The sequence below is a fragment of the Balaenoptera ricei genome, chromosome 21 (assembly GCF_028023285.1).
Source record: "Balaenoptera ricei isolate mBalRic1 chromosome 21, mBalRic1.hap2, whole genome shotgun sequence".
Lineage (NCBI taxonomy): Eukaryota > Metazoa > Chordata > Mammalia > Artiodactyla > Balaenopteridae > Balaenoptera > Balaenoptera ricei.
Window position 1 is genome coordinate 34,590,583 of NC_082659.1, and position 23,067 is coordinate 34,613,649.

Genomic DNA, 23,067 nt, shown 5'->3' on the forward strand with positions numbered 1-23,067 from the left:
GTACAGACTCTGCAGTAAGATGCTTCATAGCATTCACATTCTAACTCTGCCACTCACTGTGAGATCAGAGTCAAGACAAATACCTACCTACCCACCCTGCTCCTCGGCTTGTTTCTTCTTTTTACCCTAAAATGAAGATAATGACAGTACCTAGCTCATGGGATTACTGCAAGAATCAAATGTGTTAATATATTTAAACACTAGAACCATGCCTGGTACATAATAAGAATTCAAAGATGCTAGGAATTATGTCATCTACTGTATTTATTAGTGGATGTATCTATAGATCAGTGAGTATCGGTAAATAATTAGCTATTTATCCAAACTAGGGACTCAGTAAGAGCCTGACTAACAGGAGGACAATCACCAAAGCCCTCTAGGCTTCTTACTCTGATCATCAAGGGACTGTGTTCACTTCTGGGGAACACACTTCACAGAGATGATGGCAACCCAGTTTATCCCTAGAGCAGGATAAGCAGGATGCTAGGATATAGAAATAATGTCACATGAACAGAGATGAAAAATTGGGGGTATTCTGCCCTAAGAGACAACTTGGCTGAATCATAAGAGTAATCTTCACATATCAGAAAAGTCATCAAATATATAGGGAATTAGATTTATTATCTGTTTCCCCAAGGGCAAATTTGGCTGCTTATCTGGAAAAACTTTTAAAGAATAATAAGATTCTGATGATAATGAGTATTCTTTCAACATGAATGTTGACACAAAAACAAGAGGCTGCTTTTCAAATACCCAGGGATGGTTTTGCTGAGTGAGCTGTTGGACTAAATGACATTAAAACTTCTCAAAATTGCAGAATATGAGAACTTTAAAGGGACTTCAAAGTTATCTGGCCTAGTGGCTCAGTCCATTAGAATCACCCAGGGAGCTTTAAAAACAATACCAGTCCCAACCCAGATCAATTAGAATCAGAGCTTTCTGGGGGTAGGGGCTGGTACTACCTCCTTAAGTTTGCCTTGTGTTGCCTTTATAATTCCCCCAGACGATCCTAACATGCATATAGTTGAGAAACACTGTATTAGTTCAGAAATGAGAAAATTAGGGCTCACTGTTAGAAAATGATGGAACTCTCCTTTGAACTCAGGTATTTTCAATACATTACTCAAAAAGTGTATGGCTTTATGATGTGTGTAAGACTATAAATCAGTCTTGCAGATATAAGTTTGAGAGGGATAAAAAGTATGCATTGATATTTTAAATTTTTTTCCCAGGGTACAGGTCTATTTTGCCTTTTCTAATTTTATAGCCATGATATCACTGAACTTTAGTTAAAAAAAGACACACAAAACTAATCTCATACCATGGGGTTAACTTTTAACTTTGATTTTGATCTGCTTGAATCCGATTTCTTACTGTTCGAGCGTGTGGTCCCCTGCACAGAGCCTTATCACACGTTACTAGTACTGCTCCTTCTACTCAAACTGGTGACCAAGAGAAACTGCTTCTAATTTTTTTCTACCTACAGTTGAGAAATATTAAAAGCTATCTTTGCTTGATTTTAAAAGTCTTAAATCAATGTGATATTGGGAGGAGGGCAACGGCACGGGGATCGGGAAATCTGAACCCCTGACTCCGGGCCACTGGCAAAGCCCAGGAAACCAGGACCTGAGTGCTCATTCCCTGTCTCAGCGTGTGCATCACAGACACTGAACCTGACTTTCTAGTGACCGAGTTTGCATGATATGTCTAAGTGGAGGTATCCTGGCGTGTGGGAAAACCATGGTATGGGGAAGGAGAATTAGCTTTACTCATCTCGATTCTGGCTTCACATGTCCACACTAACCAGAGTCTTGAACAGGTCACTATTGCTCCCGGAAACCTGTTTTCTCATTTGTCAAGTGAGGGGGTTCACCAGGAGCATCTCAAGGCTGACGTCCAACTCTAATGGTCTATGATTAGATAATAGGCACATTATCAAGATCAACAGGGCTGGTCTATCATGTTTTACTGGATACAGTTGCTTTTTCTGGGGACACAATCCAGCAGACGATATATTTGAATCCACACAGAAACCCGTATTATAAAGGGTGCCTACTGAACACACTGCACATTAAATTTGGAAAACTCTAATCACTATCGGAAATGTAAATTTCATCACAGATTAAACAACAGCATGAAAAGGTTTGAATGCCAAAAGGGCACCTTTCTCTCAGCTCCAAAATGAAAACTCACACTAGACACTAGAAGGATGACCCCATGAGAAACGTATGAGCATCACATGGGTTAAAGGGCTGATTAGCCTTTAATGAACTGATCATCTTCCAGAAATGGTTTTCTTGGATTGCTAAGAAGCAGACAAGATTAAGCTCTACTCAAAAATAGGAATTCTCTAACCACTCCCCGCAAAGGGTTCTAAAAGAAATGTTAGTCATTTTTTTCTAAAATTGTCTTTTAATATATTTGTAAGATAAAAACTACCCTAAGGATGATTTTTTTCCTTTTAAGAAGATCCTTAGGCACCTAGGTATCTATCACAGATTATTCAGAACAGCTCAAACTAAATGCTGATTTTACCTGGTGATTTAATTAATAAATAAGTTCAATGTTCAAAAATCATTTTGGAAGGCACATAAGGAAAACTAGGAAAAATTCAAATGGATGAAAATTTAGTGATACATATCTTTAAGAAAGAAAATATTAAACAACTGAAAAACTCAGTTAGATTGAAAACTATGCTCAGTTATAAACAGTAACAAGAAGGCACATGACTCTCCAGCAGAAATAAAGGCTTTAGGCAATAAACAAATCTTTGTGGAAGAAAGAAGACTAGGATATATAAGGGGGAAAAAATGGGTGTTCCTATGCTTAATTATTAGTTATAGGCTCACTGTTGAAATACCATGAGTATTTAAAGAAACAGAGGGCTGGGCAAACCTGGAAAACATCAAACGTAAATACAGTGCATTTGTGTGAAATCTGTGGTGAACCATAAAATGCCCTAAAACACCTGTGTTTTATTACAGGGTTGGAGATGAAGAAGAGGATGATATACTTTGAGATTTATTTTTTAAACTTCCATTTTTCATGTGTCTAATAGTCTACAGATAAGGGGTCCACTTTATAAATACCGTATCTTGCACCATTAATAAACATAGTCATAGAACTCTAAGTTATTCCATTTTTTAGTAGCAAAAGTATAAGCCAAATATTTTTAAAGAATATAAGACATCAGATGAAGTTAACACTATCAGCTAATTTTAGAACACAGGTTCTTTCCAAAAGAAATTTTAAGACACCGCTCATAATGTAACATCAAATCTGGGATAACAGAGTGCTTGGTAACGTTCTTCTTCATGAAAAAGCTCAGAGGAACAAAAGTGCAAGGTGTGAGCTATCAGCCAAGCGTGCAAGAGCAGTGGAGGCCGGCCAGCCCGCAGGAGGGGTCCGACCTCAGGCCACTCCGCAGCTGCTGTCCAGGCGATGTCTCTGGGCCGACTCCTCATCCACGCAGTGGCCTCTGCTTACTGTCTTCTGTTCCCGACTCTGATCTCTGACTGGCCCTAAGCCGACGGCTCCTGCTGCGTTCACTCAGCCTGGATCCCCACACTGCTTCTACCAGCACCAGGTTTCGGCAACCCAGTCACTCTCTCCTCTGAATTCTGACCTCAGCTGTGCCCTTTTTCCACTTCACTATTCCCCCTCAATTCTGACAGCTTGCAGTGACCTTCTCTTGCTACAGAGACAGAAATGCCTTGCTGTTTCATGTGTAAAATTCTCAAGTAGAACGCAGCACACCTTGAGTCCTATTTTTTAGGGCCTCTTTCAGCAATCAAATCACTGCACTCCTATTAAAGCAGGGAGAGTTGAACTGAGCGACCCTGAACAAGCCTCAGCTCTTCTTTGAGCCAACCCTTACAAGTTCCTCGGTTTTCTCATCTAAAAATTCAGGGATATCAGACTAGACCACCTTTAACATTACCTCCAGCTCTACTAAAAGTGCTCCTGCATTCCTAATTTCAGAGAAACAGCACTACCAGACACCTAAATCCCGGGAGCCACCTGGAAATCCTCCTTCTCATGCATGCCCAGAGCCAGTGAGCACATTACTCACTCCATCCCTTCTACTCTGTCTCTGATTCCTCCTGATTTTGCTTAGACATCACTTCCACCTCCCCTGTGAAGCTGGCCGTAATGCACCCACACCTTGTAGCGCCCGTGGGGTCCAGCTCTCTCTGCTTTTGGCCTCCCCCAGTGTCTCCTAAGTGTGAACCAGCTTGAGTGCCTCCTTAGGGCAGAGGGCTGATCTCATACTCCAGAAAGATGTTCTGCACAGTGAACAATGAATAAAGCAATGAAAGGAAGAGTGAAAACTCATAAAAATGTTCAGACCCAAATACATTAAAGAATGTCTTCTGTTGTCTGTTTGTTAAATCTTAGAAAACGCTGAGCAAAAAGTAGACTAGAACAAGTTAGGTGGGGGGAAAGCCTTGTAGATACTAGTTATAAGCCAGAGGATGTGCTAAACATTTTGACATATGCAACCTAATTTAATCCTTATAACAACTGTTCAAAGGAAGTAACGTTACCTCCAGTTTGCACTTGGAGAAAGGAGCCTCAGAATGCTTCATTAGTTGGCCCAATGTCACAAGCCAGTAAATGGCAGGGTCAGAACTTCACCCAAGATGGTGTGACTCCAAGAGTCCACTGCTCTTTCCCTGAAGCTTGCCGCTGCCATGATCCACCTTCAGAGCAGTGCCCACTGAGCTCGTCATTTTATCTGATATTAAAATCCTAGAATTTAAGAAACCAAAGTATTTGGAAAAACATGGAAAACTCCACAAACACTGGAACTGTGCTACTCAATGCATAGTCTCTACACTTACAAGCAGGCACTTGCTATATAAAGCAGCACCTTTAAAATGCAATATTCTAAAACCCAATTTTGTGCTAAAATTATCTACCAGTATTCGTGGCACAATAAATTTTGGGATCTCCTCTCTCATCTACTTTAAGCTCTCCAGAGATTACAGTATAACGATATGGGCTTCAATGCACTGCATCTAACTTAATCATAAAAGGAAAATGCTCTGACATCCAGTTACCATAGATCAATCAGTGAAGACTGCAAACAGAAGGAAAAAGCAGGTGCCGTCCCAAAGGAAAATGTGGAACGTAAATGAAATCTAAATGATTTTAAAATAGAAGGTCAACCAGTATTGTATATTTAAACAAAAGTATTACAGGAAAAAAGGATAAAAGATGTGTAAAAACATTACCAAGAGTCAAATGAGGAAAACATGCTTGCAACATTATCACTTTTTTCCTTGGAAAGCTTTGGTGATTCAACTTTGAGAAGCCTATTCATAGGGAAGATATGAAAGAGAATTACAAATGCAAGAGAACAGGAGATCACTTTACCTCTTATTCTCATTTCTTGGAATGGTCTTCCTATATCCCTAGCATACACTTACACTTGACACTTCATCCTAGTTCCACCCATGGTCCTTTCAGAAAAACTGCAGTTCAAAATCACAAAGACAGATGGGCCTTCAATCTGCTGCAGAGACCTCTACACACTTAAATCAGAATGGCCAGGCTTAGAGCTCCAGCACTACAAAGAACCACCGGCATTGAAGCAAGCATCGGGAAAACAAAAACAAAAACAAAAACCTTTATAATCATAAAAAAACTGGTGTCATAGCCCAATTATGAACATAGGCATATCTCTAAAAATATGTGTTACTTACATGTCCATTTCTATATATTCTGTCTATGCTATACATAAATATAGAAGGCTTTTGTTAAGATAGTAGTGAATTCTGGCCCCCACCATAACTCGGGTGGGCTACCACCACCCAGGGGTCAAAAAGCAATTGAAATCTATCCTATTTATAACTATAAGCCTGGAGAGTACATCACTTTGGTGCTCTACTCCAGGGTTTTAATCATTCTAAGGAAAATTATCAGAATTACTTATTTCTGGCTCAACTCCACAATTTAGGCCTTTTAGTTTATTTCCCACAAAGACAAAGAGCTTGTTACACCCATTCTCACAATAACCTTTCACAGCCTAGAATTATAGGCTGGAGTCATTAAGTTCTTCGCTTTCCAAATTAAGAATCATGTTCCAGGCGATTATAGATACTGGCCAAGAGCAGAGTCAGGCTCTCGTACTTTCCACTATGAAGACGCCAAGTCATATGATCTTGGACCCTCATCTAGAATGACTACCCAATTCTGTTAGCCTGAGAGATACCATTTTTGTTTCTTAATAATTTCTATTTAATAGCAGGCTTCTATTAAAAAGCTGCCATGTACACTTCTCTAACTGTGTACTTTATGGAAAACTTTAAATATTTAACTCAGAAAGTGGAATTTCCCTGATTTGCTGCCCGCCTCCAACACCACCACCATTAAACACATTAGTATCTAATCTCCAAGATTCATACATACAAGATTTTTTTTAACAGAAATGGCATCGTTTGATACTTAATGTTATATTGGGGGTTTTCCCCATTTACTCCTAGAAAATAATAAAGTATTAATATTTTATCAATACTATATGTTAAGTATTATCCTGAGTGCTTTATAGGGGTTTTCACATTTAATCTTCACAGCCAGTCCAAAACTTGATACTATTATTATTCCCAATTTATAGATGAGGAAACTGATGAACAGAGAAAAGAGGAATAATTTTCCCAGGGTCACAGAGTTCGCGCTAAGTGTTGGAGGTGGGATGAGAGTCCAGGCAGCCAAAGCGGGGCGGGGGCACGCTGGCACGCTCTGCACCCCTCTCCTCACTGTGACATCCGTATCAGGTACACACCATGCTACGTGGTTCTTTTTAATAACTCTTAACTATATGAATATAACATAATTTACCTAATCCCTGAGTATGGACATTTGTGTTATTTTAAATTTCTTGCTATAGTCAACAATAATTAATGTCCTTGAACACACACCTTTGTACATTTAAGTATCCAGCATCCTGTTTATTTTGAAATAATTTTAGACTTACAAAAAAGTTGTACAAATAGTACAGAGTTCCTGTATACCCTTCACCCAGCCTTCCCTTGATGTTAACATCTTATATAACTGTACTATAATTATCTAAACCAGGAAATTAACACTGGTACTGTATTATTAACTAAACTACCGATCTTATTTGAATTTCACCAGGTTTTCCATTAATGCCCTTTTCTATTCCAGGACCCTATCCAGGATCCCATGCTCTATTTAGTAGTTGTGTTTTCTTGGTCTCCCCCAATCTGTGACAGTTGCTCGGTCTTTCATGGTCGTGACACTCCGAGGAGGGCTGATCGGTTATAGTGTGGCATAGTCCTCAGTTTGAGTGTGCTTGGTGTTTTCTCATGTTCACAGTGAGGTTAGGCATTTGAGGCAGGACAGCACAGAAGTGATGCTGTGTCCTTCTCAGCATGTCATATCACAGGCTTTGTGACATCCACGTCTTACCACTGGCAGGGTAACCCTGATCACTTGGTTAAGGTGGTATGTGCTGGTGTCTACACTGTAAAATTCCTGTTTTTCCCTTTGTAGTTAATATCTGGGAGAGACAATTTGAGACTATGCAAATATCCTGTTTCTCCTCAAACTTTCACCACAAATTTGAGCACCCATCACTGGACCTTGTGTGCAAGAATTACTGTGGAATTTGCCTAATGGTGATATTCTATTTCCCTCTTTGCTTTTATAGGTATTAATTGAAATTCTTCTGTAAGAAAAAGCTGTCCCTTCTGTACCATTTATATATATATTCAGTGGACATTCCTTTTGCTCCATGGGGCATAATCCAAGACTATCACTCTCTGCTCTAACTGCCCAGCCTTGGCCATTCGCAGCCCCTCGAGATGGCCAGAGTGCCCTTTCGGCAGGTCTCCCCTTTCCTGAGCACTTACGCAGCTTTCTGGCACCACAGATGTTCTGTGCCTCTTGTATTTTCCCTGCCCCAGACCTAGAGCCAAACACTTCTCCAAGGAGCCATGGTCCTTTTATTGGCGAATGGTATTTAGAAACCCAGGTCTGGATGCTAGACTGGTCATGGCTACTGGGTATCATTGTTTCTAGAAACTCTCAGCAGGCAGAGCTAGGAAACCTCTGTCTGTACACTGACTCACGCCTATCACTCAGTACATCTCTGTATCCGTCTACACATTAGAAACTATGAATACACACTTATAACTCCAATTCCAATCTAACACCACAGGTTCATTTTAACCTTCCTCCTTTTCCTGATTTGTAATTTCTTTCTCCTATAGAGAGAAACCTGGCTCTCATCATGTGCACTTTATTTGCTTATTTGTTAACCCTAGTATATGCATAAAGTTATACAGTCTCAGAATTGCCAGCTCATAGCCTCCTTTGCTCACAGGAAATAATGTGAAGTTTAGAAATCTACTGACTTTTTAAGGTTGAAAAGTTCTCCTCAAATGCAAATATTGCCAAATAATTCTCTACTTTTTAATAATAACATAAAAACAACATAAATCTGAGTTTGACCTTTTCATGAAAATATATGTGGGTACCTATAAGAGTACTGACACCACTAACTGGAAGTTAACAGCACTGGAAGGACCTTTACAGTGAGCTTTTAACTCAGTGTTACAAACAAGGAAAATATAAGAACCTAAGAACCTGAAGAAACTGCCTGAGTTTCTAAAGGTTTGGTTTCACATGTTTTTAATTCAATTTTTCCTAAAGAAAAACATGAAACTGATACGGTAGAGAGGCAAAAAATATATATATATATCCTCAAAGTCAACAGCATTGTGGAAATATGAAGAGGAAAAAATAAGTGAAACAACAGCAATCTCTTACAGCTATCAGAAAATATACTTTAGCATATTAAGGTGGGAAAATGAATGGAAAAAGATGAAATCAGAAACAGTTCCCAGTACCTTTGAATATGAAAGTACAAAGCTTTAATCAGAACACCAGGCAGCAGGGATCACGGCAGGATGGCAGCAGGGATCATGGCAGGATGGCAGCATGGTGAAGAAAGCAGGGCTTCCTGTGCAGGTGCAGACAGCTCAATCAACTGCTGTCGAGTTGCCTGTTCACTACTTACTCAGAACGCACAAAGCAACTCCAAGAAAGGATGGGCTTCCTTTAGCAGGCCTCTGATCATCATGACCAACTCTTCAGGTGTGGGTGCAAGGTGGGAAGAGAAGGAAAGAAAACAAACCCTGGCAAGGGATAGGAAGACACGTTTGGAAAGACTTTCACAGGCTTGGAATGCTTAGTTGCCCCAGAAGTTTAAAGAGCAAATTGCGAGCCACCAAAGAAAAGCGTACTTTGTTGATCCTCATTAAAAGACGCCTCGGCTTTTTGCCACCAGGCCTTCCCTTTGGAACTCTATTTCTCACATCCAGCTTTAGCAAAAAAAAAAAAAAATACCAACTAGCTTGCTGATTTCAGTATTTTAGACCTTATGTACACATCCTTTAGAAGGGTGAATAAAAATGACCACAGGCAGTTAAAACCTTTGTATTTTTAAAAGGTTGGCAGCAAGTATTGTTAAGACTTTTTGTAGAGATGCATGCCTGCCTTTCAAAATAAAAATGTATACACAATCCTTTCTAACAGCTTATATATAAAGTAAAAAAGAAGATAAGTGGTATAGAGTAGTTAATGCTTACAAAAAGCATTTTTCCTTTATGTGGATTATTATAAAAATCAGTTGATAAGGGTGCAGTTTTTAGATAGATGCCACAGGGCCACGGCATCTCTCCACAGAAGCTGCAATGGTACTGATGTCATCATCCGCCCAAGCAGGGTACAAAGTCCACTAAAAATGGGCAGAGAGGTACATACTGTGGGGGCATATAAAGGAAGGCCACATTCTCTGGTTTTCATCAGTAGATTTGGAGTTTTAAAAAGCTTGGAAATACTTAAATAACTTTTTGGACTTTCACATGTAATTCTACTGGGTTCTAACAGCCAGACAGAAGGTGATAGAAAAATCACACTACACAATTGCCCCAGTCCTTTTAAAAATATTTCTACCCATTAAGTGGGTAACTTTTTGACATTCCTCCTATTTTTCTACTTTGATCTAAAAATATCTGATGTTAATCTGACAGTGGCCTGAATGACTCAGTGTAAATAATAACTAACACACACGGAGTGCGTTTATGGAATAAAGGCTGCTCCGAGGGGATCACACTTTGTCACGCTTCTTTTCTCCACACTGGCACTCAAACTATTAGCCCACCTCCAGTTCTTTCTCCTATTCTGGCTCTGCAGCATCCATTAGAACTGCCTTGAGTGACGACTAAACGCCACCTCCTCAAAAGAGGCTCCCTGGAGGCTCTCCTGTTGAAAGTCTTTTCTCTTTATTCTGAAATCCCAGCATTTTCCATGTAACTCTCTACTGTAGGCAGAATGCTAAAGACGCCATCCTGCCAGCATTCTCGTTCCCTGGTTATTTAGCTAAACGTCCATCTAGGTGCTGCTGCGACAGAACTCTGCAGGTAGATTAAGGTTACTAATCAGCTGACCTTAACATAGGATGAGTATTCTGGATTACCCAGGTGGGCTCATGTAATTAAACAAGCTCTTCAAAGCAAAGAAGAAGGCAGAATGGTCACTTAGGAGATGTGCCAAAAGAAGACAACAGAGGAACAATGAGGAGAAAGCTGTGGTCACAGAGATAACAAAGAGTGACTTGACCCATCATTGCTGGGTCTGAAGATGGAGGAAAGAGTCCAGAAGCCAAGGAATGTAGGTGGCCTCTAGAAACTGAGAATGACCCCCAGTCAACAGCCAACATGGAAACTGGGACCTCAGTCCTACGACCACATGGAGCTGGTTTCTGCCAACAACCTGAATGAACTTGTAAGTAGATTCACCCTCAGAGTTCCCAGAAGGAAACACAGGCCTACCTGCACTTTGATTTTGTTCTTGTGAAACCCAGAACAGAAGAATCCAGGCCAACCCAAACCTCTGACCTACAAAATGGTAAGATAATCAGTCTGTGTTGTTTAAATTTGTGGTAATTTGTTAACAACAGCTTTCTTTTGTACTTTATCCTATTTAACAGTTCAAATCTCAGTGGACATCAGAATCACCGGAGGAGCTTTTAAAATGCATATGGACCCCATTCCCAGATAAAATTTCTGAGGGAGGAGAGGGGAGAGCAGGAAGAAAACATCAAATTTTTATTTATAGCTCTGCAAGTGACACTTTTCCCAACATTTTTTAATATTAGCATCACCTCAGAAAGTTCCTGCAAGCCCATTTCCAGGTAATTCCCATCCTCACATCCCCAGAGTAAACCATGGTTCTGATTTTTATTTTCCACCATACGTTAGTTTTGCCTATACTAGGATTCCATATAACAAAATCATGCATTCCCTACACTGGTATACGGTTTCTCCATGATGTTGTGTATATTGGTACTCCACTCCTTTTTACTGAGTATCACACTGTAAGGCTATACCATAGTTTATCCATTCCCAGCTGATGGATGTTTGGGTTGTTTACAGTTTGGGGCTATTATGGATAAAGCTGCTATGAATATTCTTGTGACGTGCTTTCATTCCTCTTGAACTGCTGGGTCATAGGGTAAATGTATGTTTAGTTAAAGACCTTTCTCCGAAGTGTCTATACCATTTTAAGAGTTCCTACCTGAGTGAGAATATGTCAGTCGCCTACTTTTTCTCCCCTCATCTCAAATGATCTTAATATGTAGCCAGAGTTGAGAACCACTAGACTAGATTAAGAATTCCTCCAGGCTGGATGCACATCTTACTAATCCTTGTTTCCCCCAATATATTTATCACAGTCTTTAGCAAAGCAGGAACTCATGAATCCTATCAGATTTCACCTTTTTTTCTGTTTTTTTTGTTTTTTGTGTTTAAGCATTTATTTATCTATGGTATACCATATACCTCTTTCTGTAAGTTGCTTTTTTCCTCAATATTATGTTAATGAACTCTAAATTAATATTACTAATAGCTTTAGTTCATTAATTTCCATCTTTTAGCATTCTGTGTACGTCAATTTGTCCAATAATGTAACTTGTTCATCCACTCTCCTGTAAGTGGACATTTAAATTGTTTCACTAATATAAGCAATGCTGCTATGAACATTCTCGTGCGGGCTCACGATAACTACATATGTATATATTCCATAACATGCAGTTTAACAGGAAAGATAATATGTGTGCATGATCTATACAACGAAGGCAGCGATTAGTTTTTATGAAAGGTACAAAAGGTCACAGGTTGTTCTGATCAATACGAGGCTACTTTTGCTAGTAAATATTTGGGGATGGCTCCAACGGCCAAGCGACATTCACTGCTAATTAACAGTACGAGACCACACCTTTTAACCTTTAATTACTCTTTAACTGATACCCAACAGTCACGTGTGTCCATTCAGTTCCGCAACTAGAGTGTGAGCGCCAGGAGGACCGAGCCGGGCACCAACACGCTGAGCCAATACGAGTGTGACTGTGGAGAGTCCGCGGTGGAAGCTGCAGCCGCCGACCTCCTGGCTGTGCCAGGCCACCGGAAAGTGACAGCGCGAGGGCAATGTCGGCGCAACCAGGGCCTAATCTCACTTTTCACTCCTAAAGTCAAGGAAGCTGAGGAAACGGGGACGCACTGGGGGCACAGACGCCTGCCTCAAAGCGTCTCTCCACTTACACTCGCAAGGCGGCCAGGTCAGCAGCTAGAAGCAGAGGCGTGGACGCGGCCCCTGCCCAGAGCGTAGCCCCCCCCCCCAATCTGGCCTCTTCCTGAGGCGCCTCTTTGCCTTACGCCAGCTTCGTGAGGAGGCGCTGAGGGCAACCCGGAGGCTCCCCCAGCTCCAGAACCTGACGTGAAATTGCGCGGGGCTGCACCGCGGCGGCCATCTTTGATTCGGGCAATACCCCCGCCCCCCGCCGGCCACTTCTTCTCCGTGTCCCCAGGCTTTTCACCCACAAACGTAAGGCGCTGACCGTAGAGGCAGTGCTCAAGAAACACGCACAGAGGCCTGACTGTCCCTGACCCCCGAGGTGCCAAATGCCGCCAATTTCCACATGGCAGCTAAACCCGAGCAGCAAAGGAGCGCTGACGCCAACGAAGTCATCTCAGATTTAACCTTGATCCAGCTTCTGACTTTCGCCATATATAGCAAATCTACTAAGTCTGCCCTCCGTAAGTAAACACAATAAGTGTGTAATTTTGAGTAAAGCATTTCATGATCTGCGTAATCATGGGTTCAATATTCAATATTTGTTTTCCCTGCCAATTCTAAGCTCCAAGAGGGCACAGCCTGTGTCTGTCTTATTAAGGGCTGCACCCATGAATCCAGCACAGAGACTGGGCGCATATCAGGGCCTCAATTAATGAACAAAGTACAGAGGGGAAAGAAAAATCCTTTCTCCTAAATATTTTGTTTATTTTAATTTAAACAACAAGGTACAAGTCTCCACTCTGGGAGAGTCCTAGGTCTATAGCTATCAATATTTGGGGGGGAACAAAGATCCTTCTGAAAATCTGATTAAAACTATGGATCCCTGCCTCCCCCAAAAAAAACAGACAAAAAAAGATGGTTGTATGTATACATTGACAATTCTGCATACAACATCAAGTTGGTCACATGGTCAGAAATCACAGCACCGGGTTTTATATAAAACTGCAATCATTTCTTTCACGAATTATTTGTTGAATATCTGATTTGTCCTGGTATTATACTAGGTATAAGGGCAAGACATAGTCCCCGCCCTTAAGAATAGGGGCAGGAAAAAAAAAAAAAGTATAGGGGCAGGGAGGAGGTCACACGCAAATGACAAGCAATACCATCTAATCCAAAGTCAGGCATCTCAGAATCCATGACCCTTTCCAAAGATGACTTTTTTGCCCAAGTCTACAACATATGACTAACAACCTGAAATGCAAATAACTCTTCAAGATAATATTTTGGGTATAGAGATTTACCTTTGATTTGTGTTTCTGGAAGTGAAAGAAAAAGAAAGAAAAAGAGGGGAAGAAGAGTAACAACTTATCTATGTTGCACTCTCAAGGAATAAATGCTTCCGGTTGCTTCCAGCATTAAGCGACCCTGTGGTGAAATGACTTGCCCCAGGAGTAGGTGTGGCGTCTGTGGTGGTCATCCTCACATGGCATCCTGTGGGGATAGGCACAGCAGCTCATTCATCTGGGAAAGAGCGGGAAGGGATGGGACCTCCCCACAGGTGGTCTCGTTAGGTGCTGAGGGGACCCACAGGCAGTCTGGTGAGGTGCTGAGGGGACCCACAGGTGGTCTGGTGAGGTGCTAAGGACCCACAGGAGCAGGTGCCTCCACTGGTCAGGGGCACAGTGTACTGCACCATCCAGAGATACCTCCTTGCGAGGTCTGGGAACACGTTTCCTGGTGTTTCTGAAAAAGCAGCGTTACAGCACAAAAACTATGCTGCTATCTGGGGGAACTGTGAGAGGAAGGTAAATGTTAAAACAACTAGAATAAACAAAAAGCTTTAAAATAGCAACAATAAAAATCCAACATTGACCGAGAATGGAGTTCAAGAATGTTTTTCAGTAGAGAAATGAATTATTCTATATTAGTGGATTTTCTGATTGAAGCTAATTTCTTTAAATGGAAAAACCTTTATAAAATAGTTGCTGGCAATCTTTCCAAATCATTTCACACTCCTGTCTCCTTAATCAAACTGAGTAAACATGATGTAACGTTCCTGATGACTCACTAAGTCCATCCATCACTCCGCTGGGCTGTAACACACTCTGAGAAGCTGCTGACTACTCAGCTCTGCCTGCCCTTCATCAAAACAACTCCAGGTGCTCCATGTGGAGACCCAGGGCTTTTTAAGTTTTCTCTTTCTCTTCACCTCATCATCAAATCACTTCTTGCTAAGGTCCTTCTAATCCAACTGACAGCACTCCATGCAACATCATCCTTTAAATTCCTGGCTAAACTGGGAAAACAATTGTTTCTTCAAAATAAGTTCAATTTAAAAATTTAAATAACAACCTGAGTACTGTGTTTTATTAAATTTGTTTTAGAAAAGGTGAGCTGACTCTGAGATGAGCAGTGGCAGGTCCAGCGTGCGGTTTTAGGCAGCTGTCTGTATAATGGCATCTACATGGCCATTGGCTTAGGATACGCCAGGGAGGAAGATTAGGCCAAAATTTTGAAGAAGTAACAATTCTGGTTATTATTAAAAATAGACCATAAATGAGGGTCTGAGTAAAATTTGTAAGGTTTGTTACACAGACTCTGTATAACACCCATTTATTCTGGCTGTTCAGAGTTATTTTTATTTTAATTTTTTTGTGTTTTCAACTTCTGAGTCTTTTCCAGACAACTGACCTTTACATAAGTGAAGCATTAATACAACCACAAAACAAATTGTTTTCCTTTGTGAAATTTTTTACTGTATAGCTACAAATGCCTTTAAATTAAAATCTGTGTTTCTTTGTCCTCAATGGACAGGTAAACCCTGTGTTTAGGATGGACTATTTGCTGTGATACTTCATTTGCCATTGAATTGCAGACCTGTTAAAAGAAGCTCATCACTGCTGTCCCCATCTGGTATATCATAAGCAAAAGGAGGACAGTTTAAATTCACAATGTGACCCATTACATTCATATCAATACCACATGTTCATGCCTGAGTGATAGGAGCACCAACCCTGGTGGACTATATTATGAAATTTTAAAATGTTCCAAACACATGACCATTCTAACTTCTATGGATGCATCTGAATATGAAATTCTGTAGCACTTCTTTATGATCAAATTAAAATGGAATCTATCTGGGAATCATTAATACTCCATTACAGGACCCTTAATGACTACCTCCCCTTTCCCCTACTCAAACTCTTTTCTTTTCTTCTTCTTCTTCTTTTTTTTTTTTTTGGTTAAAAATCTGTTTGTACTCTTTAAGCAGCATCTGTTCTGTCAAAATGTTCTAAGAGAATTCTTTTTAATAGATTTTTTTAAAGCATGAACACGAGATATAGACCTTTAGCAGCTTCCAAGTATTATCTTCCTCATCGTCACCGTCTTCCATTCAAGGTCTGAACCACACCAGAAGCAGCAGCGTTGTCTGTCCAGGCCAGCACGCGACTGGAAGCAACAGCCTGCAACCAGATCTCCACAGGGAGACCAGAGCAGAAACACACCACGAACCCTGTATCACACCTCAGCTTGATTCGTTTTACTGAACAAAGCTACATTGCATATTTTAAGCCAGAACCTCTAAAGCTTTTCTCTTAAAAAGCTGCTAACATAGCTTTTCTCTTAAAAGGCTCTCCTGCTTATACCAGAATAAGCATTCAAGCCCGTTTCCTCCATAGAGACTGTTGCTACCAGGTCTCCAGGACCTTCTCTTGGAGAGAGCTCACCTACTCCAGGCAACAGTTGATGCTTTTTTTAGCTACACTTAAATACCACCCCTCAGTTCCTATTTTCAACTGCAAACTCCAAATATAACTCAGATCAAGTATTTCTGAGAATTCACTTCAGGCTTTTCATTTATAAAAAATTCAGACTGTTTTCAGACTGTGGCCTGTTTCTTCCTCTCATATAATTCTTTAGGAGTAATCCTTTGAGAATGCTGACACAACAAAGGTAATTTTCTTGAATTTAAATCTGAACTTTCACTATTAAATACATACTTGTCTAAACCAATAAATACAACATAAAAGTTAAAACTTGAGTGATGTGATTTGAGTTTACAAAGAAAACAAATGACATTAAGAACACTCCTAATACTTAGACTGAAAGAATCAGTAAAGACCACGTATAGAGTTTTTCCAGCTTACTCTTTGCCACAAAATATTTTGCTCAGAAGACACTGTACATGAGTAAGTTTGAGCACAACAAAAAAACAGAGCAAGGAGGTCTGGTCCCGGTGGGGAGTGGGGACAGGGTAAGGTGACCCCAGATACTGTGGGCTAAAAGGAGCCTGAACTGAAAACCTGAAAATTATGGGCACGGCCCACATATCTCATTTTACAAACCAAGAAACCATGACTGAGGCGCCATCACTCATCATCAGCAGCAAGAGGACAGGTGTGGAGCCCAGGACTCCCACAACCCTGTCACAGAGATGAGAGCCATGTGACAACACGGGGATGCACTTGCCCATCCTCACAATCACTCCCGGAGGAAGGCCTTACTACCCATGTTACACACGCGAAAACTGAAAAGCCTGCGTGGTCAGGCCGAGGTCTTCACAGAGGCACAAAGCGGCACAAAGATCAAGCATTAACTCAGAAGAAGCAGACAGGTTTTTCCTACTTTTTATTGCTCTTTATTTCATGCAGTTTAGAACACAAGTGATATAGGAAGGGACAGAGGGGCAATTTGGAAAATAATTTAGTAACAGAAATGCTAATAACATCTCAAAACAATTTAAAATCATTCCCTTATTACTGTCGCCACCCACGTTCTAGCCAACATCCCTTCTCGCATGGACAACTGCAACCATTTCTTCACCATCTTCCCCATTTTCACTCCCATTTCCTTTCAAACAATTCTCCACAGATCCCAGAGTAATAATAATAATCTTTTTAAATGGACTCATGTGACTTTCTGGCTTTCAACTCTTTAAAATAATTCCCATTGCCTTTTTCTTAAAAGCACTGTTTTTAATGCTGCTACACCATTATAGCTTAAGCTTAAGCATTGTGACGTTCACTGCTGTGAAAGAGTAATGAAAGAGCAGTAAAGTTTGAAAGAGTAGGAAAACTTCATGAAACTCATCCTTATATGATGCCTAAATCTCTGGCTGAATGGAGAGAAATGGAACTTCCTTCTCACTGAAAGTTTTATTGAAATAATTGTGGATTCACACGCAGTTATAAGAGATAATAGATTTCTTATACCTTTTACCGAGCTTCCCCCAATGGTAACATTTGCAAAACTACAGTACAGTATCACAACCAGAGTACTGACATTGAAAACCCTGATCTTACTCAGATTTCCCCATTTATACTTGTCCTAATTTGATAACACTGGAAGCAAAGATGAAAGAGGAGAGAGCAAAATGGGGGAGAAATGCTGCTTAGGGTCAGCCTTTTGGTAGAAAGAAAAACAGGGCAATTGTCAGTGTTAAATTGTTAATCTTCTCCCTAGCTGAAAGGGTCAAATTAGATAGGTCAATGGAACTCTGAAAGCTGAGCTGGCTTTGCTCTCTCTTTTTGAGAAAAATCTTACAGCTCTTGCTGTCACTATGTGCAAACAGGTACTTCTCAGAGTTCGAGCTTTTAAAAAATTGTTTGAATCTTTAATGGCTGGTTAAACCATCTTTAATGGTTTAATCTATTTTTTTTTTTTTTTTTTGCTTACCCCTATATACAACTGTAATTGATTAAAAAGCCTAATGGTTATGAACCTGCATAGTATAGTTTTTATATTTCCTAATTACGTTTCTTCCTTTTTCCAACAAGATACATTAACCTTTATTTAAAATGTGTTTTTCTCTGTTGATCTTTTGGATCTGTTTGTTTAAATGCTACCCTCCTGGCTAATTTCGCCATCATTTTCACAAGCTACCGTTCCCTAAGAATAGCAAATAAGAAAATTGTATTTAAAACAAAACATACAATGGTTTCAGCCAACTACATATGTTAAGTAATGGATACATGCATTTTCAGAAACTTCTTTTAAATGAACCACATCTAAATTCTGTTTTTTGGGAAAGCAAAGGAAAACAAACACATCTGAATAGTAACATTTATTGGGATTCTAACTAATAGAATATGTAACAATTTTTTTAACTTTCTAAAAAAACTTTTTATACAATTTTTAAGGTTACTTTCCATTGGCAGTTATTACCAAATATTGGGTCTATCCCCCGTATTGTATAATACATCCTTGAGCCTTTCTTACACCCAATAGTTTGTACTTCCCACTCCCCACCCCCATATTGCCACCCACCCCCCTGACCAGTAACCACTCGTTTCTTGTCTGTACCTGTGAATCTGCTTCTTTTTTCACCTTTTTCACTACTTTGCTGTATTTTTTAGATACAACATACAGTGTTTGGATTTGTCTTTCTCTGTCTGACTTTATTCACTTAATGTAACGCTCTCCAAGGCTGTTCGTGTTGCTGCAAAGGCAAAATTTCATTCTTTTTTATGGCTCAGTAGTATTCCATAGTATTCTTTATCCATTTATCTGCTGGTGGACACTTAAGGTGCTTCCATATCTTGGCCATTGTAAATAATGCTGCTATGAACGGTGAGGTACATGTATCTTTTCAAATTAGTGTTTTTGTTTTTTTAAATATATACTCAGGAGTGGATGTGCTGGGTCATATGGTAGTTCTAATTTTAGTTTTTTTGAGAAACCTCCCTACTGTTTTCCACAGTGGCTGCACCAATTTACATTCCAACCAACAATGTACAAAGGGTTCCCTTTTCTCCACACAGTTGCCAACATTTGTTATTTGTGTTCTTTTTGATGACAGCCATTCTGACAGGTGTGAGGTGTTATCTCATTGTAGTTTGATTTGCATTTTCCTGATGATTAGTGATATCCAGCATCTTTTCATGTGCCTACTGGCCATCTGCATGTCCTCTTTGGAAAAATGTCTATTCGGGTCTTCCACCCATTTTTTAATCAGGTTGTTAGTTTTTTTGATGTTGAGTTGTATGAACTGTTTATATGTGTTGGGTATTAACCCCTTATTGATAATATCATTTGCAAATATTTTCTCCCATTCAGTATACTGCCTTTTTGTTTTCTTAATGGTTTCCCTTGCTATGAAAAAGCTTTTAAGTTTAAAGGTCCCATTTATTTATTTATTTATTTATTTATTTATTTATTTTAATGAAATTTTGGAGAAACTGACTTGAATCTCAAGGGTACATTATTCTTAATCATTAATAAAGGGTTTTTTTGGTTTGTTTTTTAAAATCATGAGTTCATTTCTATTTATTTATTTATTTATTTATTTTTGGCTGTCTTGGGTCTTCGTTTCTGTGCGAGGGCTTTCTCTAGTTGCGGCAAGTGGGGGTCACTCTTCATCGCGGTGCGCGGGCCTCTCACTATCGCGCCCTCTCTTGTTGTGGAGCACAGGCTCCAGACGCGCAGGCTCAGTAATTGTGGCTCACGGGCCTAGTTGCTCCGCAGCATGTGGGATCTTCCCAGACCAGGGCTCGAACCCGTGTCCCCTGCATTGGCAGGCAGATTCTCAACCACTGCGCCACCTGGGAAGCCCCCATTTGTTTATTTTTGCTTTTATTTCTTTTACTTTAGGAGACAGGTCCAAAAACATATTGTTATGATTTATGTCAAAGAGTGTTCTGCCTAGGTTTTCCTCTAGGAGTTTTATAGTATCCAGTCTTACATTTAGGTCTTTAATCCATTTTGAGTTATTATTTTGACAGGGATTGCACTGAATCTGTAGATTGCCTCGGGTAGTATGGTCATTTTAACAATATTAATTAAAAAAGAAAATTACAGGCCAATATCACTGATTAACACAGGTGCAAAAATCCTCAACAAAATACTAGCAAACCAGATCCAATAATATATTAAAAGGATCACATACCATGATCAAGTGGCACTTATCCCAGGGATGCAAGGATTTTTCAATTATTCACAAATCAATCAATGTGATACACCACATTAACAAACTGAAGCATAAAAACCATATGATCAACACAATAGATGCAGAAGAAGCTTCTGATAAAATTCAACATCCATTTATGATAAAAACTCTCCAGAAAATGGGCACAGAGGGAACAAACCTCAACATAATAAAGGCCATGCCATATATGACAAACCCACAGCTAACATCATACTCAACAGTGAAAAGCTGAAAGCATTTCCTCTAAGATCAGGAAAAAGACAAAGATGCCCACTCTTGCCACTTTTATTCAACACAGTCCTAGCCACAGCAATCAGACAAGAAAAAGAAATAAAAGGAATCCAAATTGTAAAGGAAGAAGTAAAACTGTCACTGTCTGCAGATGACATGATACTATACATAGAAAATCCTAAAGATGCCACCCGAAAACTACTAGAGCTCATCAATGAATTTGGTAAAGTTGCAGGATACAAAATCAATATACAGAAACCTGTTGCATTTCTATACACTAACAACAAAAGATCAGAAAGAGAAATTAAGGAAACAGTCCCATTTACCATCACATCAAAAAGAATAAAATACCTAGGAATAAACCTACCTAAGGAGGCAAAAGACCTGTACTCCGAAGACTCTAAGACACTAATGAAAGAAACTGAAGATGACACAAACAGATGGAAAAGTACACCGTGTTCTTGAATTGGAATATGTAACAATTTAATTCACTATTATCATTCCACTAGTGGAATGAAGCATGTGAATTCCACTAAGCCAGGCACACTGATTTACACTCTTTCAATTTAATTACCACTCCCCCTTACTCCACACCCCCTAAGCCCCCAACACACACACTTCACCATTTACTACAAACCTAAGAGTGAAAAAACTTTTGGTCTCCCTTAAGAGACTGCAACTAATTTCAGAGTTAATAAATTCCCAAGTAAGAAAGACGGAAGCAAACAATTTCTAAAAAAAAAATTAAATTTCTGAAAAATACTCTAAAGTCAAACATCTAGTCATAAGCAATAGCCTGAAAGGGGGACATGTCATTGACTTACCCAAGCAAGATTATTTACCTTGCTTTATTCTTAAAGCTACTTGTGTATTTAAGCTGATTTAGGAGAAGGTATGTTTTAAAATACTCTGCAAAATGTATTCAGTTTTGTTTTTTAGTTATATTAAAATCATTTTGAAAGACTTGGGTGTTTTCTTGTTTGTCCTCTCTATAATTAAGATGATGTAAAAACTCCTAAATTCGATTTTTTGGCTTATTTTTCTTCTAATTCTTGTTGGCACCTACTGAATTCAACTGCTGCTCAAGGGGAAAAAAATATAAACCTAACCATGACCAGGATAAAAATATTAAGGAGACCATTGTTTGAGTATCAAATGGTAGGGGGCAATAAGGAAGCTTGGATAAACATGGGTTTCGTGTTTCATTGCCAAAAGTCTTCAGTCTGAAGCTCTTCAAAATGATATTATTGTGCAGCCAATAACTGACTGACTTTTCACCCAGTGTGTTCCTATGACACTTTTCACTGGCTCCTTTTCTCTTATTTCCTATTGTTTCTTCTCTTCTTTCATGTAAATATATTATGAAATGCCTACTTCCCCTCTAGACATGTAAATAACTGGTAGTCACACCCAAAGTCCCGAAGTCTCTTCCAACATGTAATGTACCATTTCTAACCAAAGTTAGAAATGAAAAGCAAACTGGACTAAAGATTCAAATGTAGCTTTTCTGTTAAAATCAAGAATAGAGGTTCATAGGAAACTCAGAAGAAAAAAACTTGGGAAACAGAAAGCCAAAGAAGCAAGGTGCTACACTTGGAGCGTGAGATAAAGGATGATATAAGAAAATTTTTAAGGATTATTCTACAAAGCGCTTCAGAAACATGCATCTGATTACATGCCAACATTCTCACTAGTTCTTAGAATCTGCCCCTGATGAGACTGGGTGGAAGAGATCCCCAGGATAACACAGTCAAGAATCTATAAAAAATGACGGGCAAGACCGTTAAACCGATGAGCCTTCTGACACAGGGCTCTCTATTTGGAGAACGCACAGAGCAGGGAAACATATAGCAACACTTCTTCCCCAGGGATTTGAGGTCACTTCAAATAATTCACATCCCCATTAAAATCCCAGGATTTTCTCGGGATCTTTAAGAGGACCAGAACTTATTTGCTTCCTCAAAGGTTCTTCATGATCTCAGGACCAGTTTAAGACCAAACTCTCCTTAGTCCCTCCACTCTTGCAGCATCCAAGACCCAAACCAAACCTGAGATATAAAAATGTTCCAAGAGGGATAAGGTACAAGAGAAAGGCACTGTTGCTAACAAGGTAAAAAGGCAGAAAACATAGGGTTAACCAAGGTTCACTGTCAGGTGCCTACACAACGTCAAGACAGACTTCACTGAACAATGCCTCCCGTGAAGGATTTCAATGGCCATTCTTTGGAACCAACAAGTCTTTAGAAAGAAAGGAAGCCATAAATGACAAGGATTAAAAATCTTACCACAAAAGGAGGCAATGCTCA

General features: G+C 39.7%; 1 protein-coding gene across 10 annotated transcripts in view; it reads right to left on the minus strand.

Moving 5' to 3' along the window:
* The window catches only part of PSD3 (pleckstrin and Sec7 domain containing 3), a 585,012-nt gene that overhangs the window by 329,516 nt on the left and 232,429 nt on the right, over window positions 1–23,067 (minus strand). The window contains exon 1 of one of the 10 annotated variants that reach the window (XM_059909733.1): window positions 4,548–4,583. The exons of the other annotated variants lie outside the window; for them this stretch is intronic. The gene's annotated coding sequence lies outside the window, so the exon portion shown is untranslated. Of the gene's footprint in view, window positions 1–4,547; window positions 4,584–23,067 lie in introns of those variants that run through there. 10 annotated transcript variants of the gene reach the window in all.